At 35.8% G+C, this 7724-nt stretch overlaps 1 pseudogene; it reads left to right on the plus strand.

Annotated features, from left to right (window-relative positions):
• The window catches only part of LOC113106839 (outer dense fiber protein 2-like), a 7888-nt pseudogene extending 396 nt beyond the window's left edge, over positions 1-7492 (plus strand).
• The last annotated feature ends 232 nt before the right edge of the window (positions 7493-7724 follow it).

The following is a 7724-nucleotide window of genomic DNA, read 5'->3' on the forward strand; positions in this document are numbered from 1 at the left end:
TTTTCAGTTACCTGTTTCTCTTGAATAATAATTATATAAAAAGTCAATTTGTGCATTCAGGACAAAAAACAGTCAAAGACGCAGTCTGATCAGTTGGGTCATCAACATGAGCTACTAGAGCAAAAGTTGGACACGTTTGTGGAGACAAACCGCACTCTCAGACGGCTTTTGAGGGAACAGCATGGACGAGAGGTACAAAAACTTCCTAAATTAATTTGTCTCATCATGTTTAGGTTGGCTGTTGGTTCTGCAGTATTGCACGCTTTTTTTTTTTTTCAAATAAAAAATGTCGTTTTGTCTGTCCTTTTCACCACAGACAGATGCACTGAGGTTGTCTGATGAGAAGGAGATGCTAATGAGAAAACTTGCTGAATCTGAGGCTGAAAAAAGGGTTTGTAATCTAACTCTCTCTCTGTATATACATTTATGTATATATAACAATAAAGTGAGCTTGATACACATACATCATACTCAAAAAGTATGTGTTAAATTTGTCGGTAACACTTTAGAATAAGGTTCCATTAGTTAATGTTATTATGTATTAATTAACATGAACAAACAATGAATAATACATTTATTACTGACTGTATTTATTCATCTTCGTTAATGTTAGTTAATGAAAATACAGTTATTCATTGTTAGTTCATGGTAATTCACAGTGCATTAAGTAATGTTAACAAGCACAACTTTTGATTTAAATAATACATTAGTAAATGTTGAAATTAACATGAACTAAGACTTATAAATGCTGTAGAAGGATTGTTCTTGCTTAGTTCATGTTAACGAATGTAGTTAACTAACATTAACTAATGGAACCTTATTCTAAAGTGTTACCAATTTGTCTAAAGTGACGGTGAAAACTTGTTTTGCAAAATATGTCTGTTGGTAAAAAGAAATGCTGAACTTTTAAAAACATTTTGTTCATCAGCAGAATCAGCAGCACAACATTGATAATAATTCAAAATGTTTCCATGGACCAAATCGGCATATTCAAATCATTTCTGAAGGATCATGTGACACTGAATACTGGAGTAATGGCAGATGAAGATTGAGCTTTGCCATCAAAGGGAAAAAGTTTTAGAATACATTAAACCCCCCCAAAAAATATATTTTAAATGGTTATAATGTTTTACTTGCTCTTTTAGAAGCTTGAGACTAAACTCAACCTCAGGGACAGAGAGGCCAATGAGATGGCTGAGAATTTGGAAAATGAAAAGGTTCCCTCTTTTTTTATTTATTTGCATAAGATTCTTCTACCGAATCTTTTATTGCCTCTTCTGCATTTCTAAATGCTTGCATATAGTGAATATGCATCAGATTAGCTCCAGTGTTGTAGGAAGTGTTTTGTGATCCCAGGATCATCTGAAGACTGCAGGAGAGCTGTCAAAGGTTCTTGAATCCACCCGCAGACGCTTGCAGAAACAGCTGAACAAGAAAGAAGCTGAGAATAACCGGCTGGAGGCTCAGATTCAAGTGAGCCTACTTTTGCTTTAGTCACGGTTTTTCATTGACATAAAGGTCCATCACGTAAGTCTGTTCTGTACCCTGGCACAGAGGCTGGAAGACACACTGCAGCATCAGCAGGAGGAGGTGCAAGGCCTGCTGGAGCAGATGAGAGAGCTGAAGCAGCATTGTGAAGGAGACAGAGGTGTCCACAAACAGGTCTTGGAGGACCAGAGGAAACAGGCTGAACACAGTGTGAATACAGCTGCACAGCTCTCTGCAGAACTCCCTGGACAAGGTACTGGCCAGAAGAACAATACATGAACTGCACTTCAAGGTTACATAAACACAAAGAAATATTTAGTAGACTTTCATGGTTTACAAAGTGCTAATTGATTAAATCATTTTCAAAATGTCCTTTTTGTAATATGGCACTGCTGGCTCTTGTATTCATTTGACCGGACACCACAGTTTATTTGAAAGGCTGATTTTTTTTTTTATGCAGATGGCCAGTATGAGCCATGCAGTGCAAACTCTGATGTGTTTGTGTCATCTCCTCAGGAGGCTCAGTTAGCAGAGGCTCTCTCCACCGCCGAGGAGCTGCGGCAGCGCTACTTCAAACAGAATAGAGAGAAAAGCCAGCTGGAGTCCGAGATCAACACCTTAAATAAGTCAGTGACTCTTTCTTTACTTGTTCTAAGTGTTCCCGTCTATGATTTATTATTTTAGTCTGAATTATGGATGATGTTCTGAGTAATTTATGATGCTTGGGGAGATACATCGGTGAGATCTGAGTTTTTGAAATTCTCTTTCAATTTAATTGTCAATCAATATCTCTGTAAAAAAGTGAATCTCACAAACCCTGCTAAGACAATGTCCCAGTCAGATTTCATATATAAAAAAAAAAAAACTGCATTTCTGACCATTAAGATTTGCATTGTTTTGTGGTAAACTGTTTTTTCTACCCAGTTCTCATTACCACCATAATCATTTTACATATTCTACTTGATCTAAATTATCTTTATCTTTGCTTCTTCCTTTTCTTATTAGCATAATAAATTACTTCATCCCAAATGTACAATGTAATTTTTGACATTTCTTAATTTTGGAATTTTCTGGGATTTACTGTATTAACTTTTGAATGTTCTCTCTGTCTGTCTACATACTACCAATCAAACTTTTTGAACAGTAAGATTTCTAACATTTTTAGTCTCTTTTATTCACCAAGCCTGCATTTATTTGATCCAAAGTACAGCAAAAACAGTAAACTTTTGAAATATTTGTACTATTTAAAATAACTTTTCCATTTTTAATATATTTTAAAAATCGAATTTATTCCAGTGATTTCAAAGCTGAATTTTTAGCACCATTACTCCAGTCACATTATCCTTAAATCATAAAATATTCAGATTTTCTGCTCAGAAACATTTATTATTATGTTGAAAACAGCTGAGAAGAATTTTTGTTGCATTTCTTTGTTGAATAGAAAGTTCAGAAGAACTACATTTGTCTGAAATAGAAATCTTTTGTAACATTATAAATGTCTTTATCATAAAATTTTTCTTTTTGGAAGTTTTAAATATTTTGCAATATGGCATTAAGAATTAAGGGGAATAACTTTGTTCTTAATTCAAAATTTCTTGTTCATTTCTTTTCCAGTTTTTATTTCCTTTTGAGGATTGACTATTTTTTTTTACATGAGTTTCCTGATATTAACCCAATTGTCATGTTTTGTGGAGCTTGAGGAGTGGATGGTGATTGTAGACTTTGCTCTTTGCAGTCGCCTCATTGAGTTGAGTGAACAGCTGCACGGTTGTGAGGAGAAGTCCTGCACAGAGAGAGAGGGGCTTCTCAGCCGTCTACACTCCCTCACCTCAGAGAACACGGCCACCAAACTGGAAAACCACAGACTCAAGGCAAGAAATCAAATAAAACTGTGTAGATCTTGACCTTTCTTATTCCTGCAAACCATTTAAGCGCTGATTTAGATTTTTGTGCATTATCTTGCATTTTTCTCCTCTTAAAGAGCACTCTGTCAGCCACAGAGGACAGGCTGTCTTTGTCTCAGTCGGAGGTGCAGCAGCTGAAGATTTCTCTCAGAGACTTTGAGAGTCTGGTGGAGGGTTACAAGAGCCAGGTGCTTTTAACATAGCTCATTACAATCCATCTTCACTGAGTCGTAGTACGCTAACCCGTCATAATTCTTGCAGTTGCAAAAGACACGCTTGGAGTCAGATGAGTACACTTTGAGGCTGGAGATGGTGGAGAAGGAAGCACAGGGTGACCGCGAGGAGATGGAAAGAGAGGTGGAACAGAGCCGCAAGCAGCTCCACGCTCGGCTGAAGGAAATGGAGATGCTGCGTGAAGCTCTGAAGCACTCGGAGAACGAGCTCAGGGAGGCCAGAGAGAACATGCACATCCAGGACAGGAGAAACGCAGAGCAGAACAGCACTCTGTCTGAGCTCCGAGTCAAGGTGATCATGCGTGTTTAGTCATGTTTACAGTGAAATCACGAGGGATTATTATTTCATCATGTATTTTCTTGTTTGTTTATAGATGGAGCAGCAGAGTTGTAAAATAGAGAATCTCCAGGAGAAGAACTTATTTCTACTTGAGGAAAACATGCAGTTGAAACGCTCCATGGAAGACACTCAAAGGTCTCCTTCACATCTGTAATAATATATTATATTATAATATATTATATTATATTATATTATATTATATTATATTATATTATATTATATTATATTATTATATTATATTTTTTAAAAGACCTAATGAAATCAAAATTCTGAAAAAATTCCATTTAAATTTCCTTCTTCTATAAATCAACCAAAATATATTGATGGCATTATATGTAGTTTAATATAATATTTCAAAGATTATATGAAACCATGATGAAACCAATACTCTTACTGTAATACTTGTGTTATAAAATATATTGCAAAGGAATCAAAATTTCAATTTCTATTTAAATTGTCATCTCCTCTAATAAATACACCAAAAATATATTGAGAATATTATTTTCTAATCTCCTGTCACTGGCTAGAAAACGTCACATTTTAATTGTATTGATTTATGTAATATTTATTTAAATTTGATTTATAACTTTCCTTCTAAACAGGAAATGTCCACAGAAAATACTAATAAATGAATAACATTTGACTGGATCTTTAAAAAAAACACCCAAGTGACACAAAAAGCTGAAGTTAAATACAGTCAAATCAAAAAAATTATTCCGATACCAGATTTTTTATTATTTTTTTACTAGTAGGTGCAGGACACTAGTTCATTTATGTATTTGAGGATTGTAAAATAAAGCAAAAGGTGACATATTATACCCAAAAAATCTTCATATAGTGGACTACCAGTAAAATTTAACACTTTGACCTGATCGAGTTTTTTCATTAATCACTTATTCGACCTTTTTTTCACCACAGACTGAACAAAATTAAGCATTGCTTTGTAATTGGTTGACCTAAATTGGTATTATCTCTTGTGTGCTTAAATTTAACAGCTTTAACAGATTTCTGTATCATTCTCCCTTCTTGGTTCACACAGGAAGATGGAGGATGTGAGCACTCAGAACAGGGATCTGCTTCAGGTTGTCGCTAAGCGTGAGGAAACCATCCACAACACACAGCTGCGTCTGGAGGAGAGGAGCCGAGAGTGTGACTCCCTCTACAGACAGCTGGAGCAGGCCAGGGAGGAGGTGCAGAGACAGGTCACAGTCCACAGCTAATTCTTTTTGATGCTACAGATGTTGCACCTGTGTGAGGTTCCTGTATACATGAGTCTTTGTTTACAGGTGGACCAGAGCCTGGAGCGGGTGCGCTCCAAAGAACGCTCAGCTCAGTCTAAAATGCTGGATTTGGAGAGTCAGCTGAGCCTGGCTAAAAATGAGCTGGGTCAGCTGCGCCGCAGCAAAGAGGACGTAAGTGTTCGCTCAAACTTTCCATTGCACATTTCTTAACAAGCTCCACAAAAACAAAAATCATCAAATTATTATAATGTTAAATTCTCTGTGAATAGTAAGAGTAAATCCATTTGAGCTGTGGTTCAGTTTGATTTAAAAAAAAAATCCAACATGACTAAAATGTATGACATGGCTTAAGGGAGTTCATAGCGATGGATGGCAGAACTGTCATTCGTCCTATCAATGCTTTTTGCATTTGTCCTAAGAAACTTTGCATTCACACAGAAAATGTTTCCGTTCTCTAGCAAGAGACATAAAATGCAGTGGGAAGTGGAAAAGTCTTGACAATGCTTTTGCGAGTTAGGGGGAATCCGATACTTCTGTAAGAGAATGTAAAAGCATTGAAATATATTTTCCCATCACCATGTGCCTTTAGAGAAACATATTCATAATAGAAGTCTATAAGGCATGTTTTTAGAGTTGCTTCTAGAGTTTTATTTATTTTTTCAATGTATTTCACTCTAGAAATTTTGGAAAATGAATATTAATAAAAAGTAGACTGAAACAAGCGTATGCCAATGTGATAACATTGCTTTATTATTGAGAGAAAAGTCACCAATGAGTATAATTACTAAAACTTAGTATTTGATATACAGGTGCATCTCAATAAATTTTTATGTTGTGGAAAAGTTAATTTATTTCAGTAATTCAACTCATTGTGAAACTTGTTTATTAAATAAATTCACTGCACATAAACTGCAGTAGTTTAAGTCTTTGGTTCTTTAAATTGTGATGATTTTGGCTCACATTTAATAAAAACCCACCAATCTCAACGAATTAGAAGGTCCTAGAGTCTGGAGGAAGGGTGGAGAAGCTCATAGACCAAGTGGCTTGAAGTCCAGTGTTAAGTTTCCAGTCTGTGATGATTTGGGGTGCAATGTCATCTGCTGGTGTTCGTCCATTGTGTTTTTTGAAAGCCAAAGTCACTGCACCCGCTTACCAAGAAATTCTGGAGCACTTCATGCTTCCTTCTGCTGACCAGCTTTTTGAAGATGCTGATTTCATTTTCCAGCAGGATTTGGCACCTGCTCACACTGCCAAAAGTACCAAAAGTTGTTTAAATGACCATGGTGTTTGTGTGCTTGACTGGCCAGCAAACTCACCAGACTTGAACCCCATCGAGAATCTTTGGGCTATTGTCAAGAGAAAAATGAAAAACAGAGACCAAAAAATGCAGATGAGCTGAAGGCCACTGTCAAAGAAACCTAAACTTCCAGACCACCTCAGCAGTGCCACCAACGGATCACCTCTATGCCACGATGAATTGAGGCAGTAATTAAAGCAAAAGGAGCCCCTACAAAGTATTGAGTACATGAACAGTAAATAAACATACTTTCCAGAAGGCCAAAAATTAATTAGAAATGTTTTTTTTTTTGGTCTTATGAAGTATTCTAGTTTGTTGAGATAGTGAATTGGTGGGTTTTTGTTAAATGTGAGCCAAAATCATTAAAATTAAAAACCAATCAACTAAACCACTTTACTTCAGTCTGTGTGCGTTGAATTTAATACACAAGTTTCACAATTTGAGTTGAATTTTCCACAACATTCTAATTTATTGAGATGCACCTGTCCAGATGGAAATTCAAGCTCATCGATTTTTTAAAAAATTCTAAAAATCTTTATCCAGTAAACATGAACCATTTGAAAGGTCATTAAGAGTCAGTGATTTGTGGGAATCAGCAACATGGTGCTGATGCTTCGCTTGTTTTAATCTGCCTTACATTTCCCTTACATATCAAATAATCATATATGCACTTGCATTAGGACCTTTTAGAAGCAGTTTGGGTTTCATTTTTCAGACGGAGAAACGATTTCAGTGCAAACTTCAGGACTTGAAGAACCAGTTGGAGCAAGTGAACAGCGCCAACCGCAGCCTGCAGAACTACGTCCACTACCTTAAGGCTTCATACGCCAATGTGTTTGGAGACTCTGTCTTAACAAGCTCACTAAATCCCCACATCTAAACATGGACCACAAATGAGCCATTTCTCTATTTAATGCAGTTATTCTAAGACTTTAAATGACCTCAGAGATTTCTTCTGATGATCTTTTAATAAAAAAGTGCAAAACAAATCTCCAATGTATCTGTTTCATTTAAATCACAATGAATTAAACAGTCACAATATTCAAAAATATATATAAAAATACTTTAACTGCTTTCAGATGACAGTACAATCATTCATTATGTTGGCTTGGCAACAAGCCAACATACTGTTATGCTATTTAAACTTATTATGTTGGCTTGGCAACAAGCCAACATACTGTTATGCTATTTAAACTTATTTTTATTTTTATTAAGCCAACA

This window comes from Carassius auratus, chromosome 8 (assembly GCF_003368295.1).
Source record: "Carassius auratus strain Wakin chromosome 8, ASM336829v1, whole genome shotgun sequence".
Classification (NCBI taxonomy): domain Eukaryota; kingdom Metazoa; phylum Chordata; class Actinopteri; order Cypriniformes; family Cyprinidae; genus Carassius; species Carassius auratus.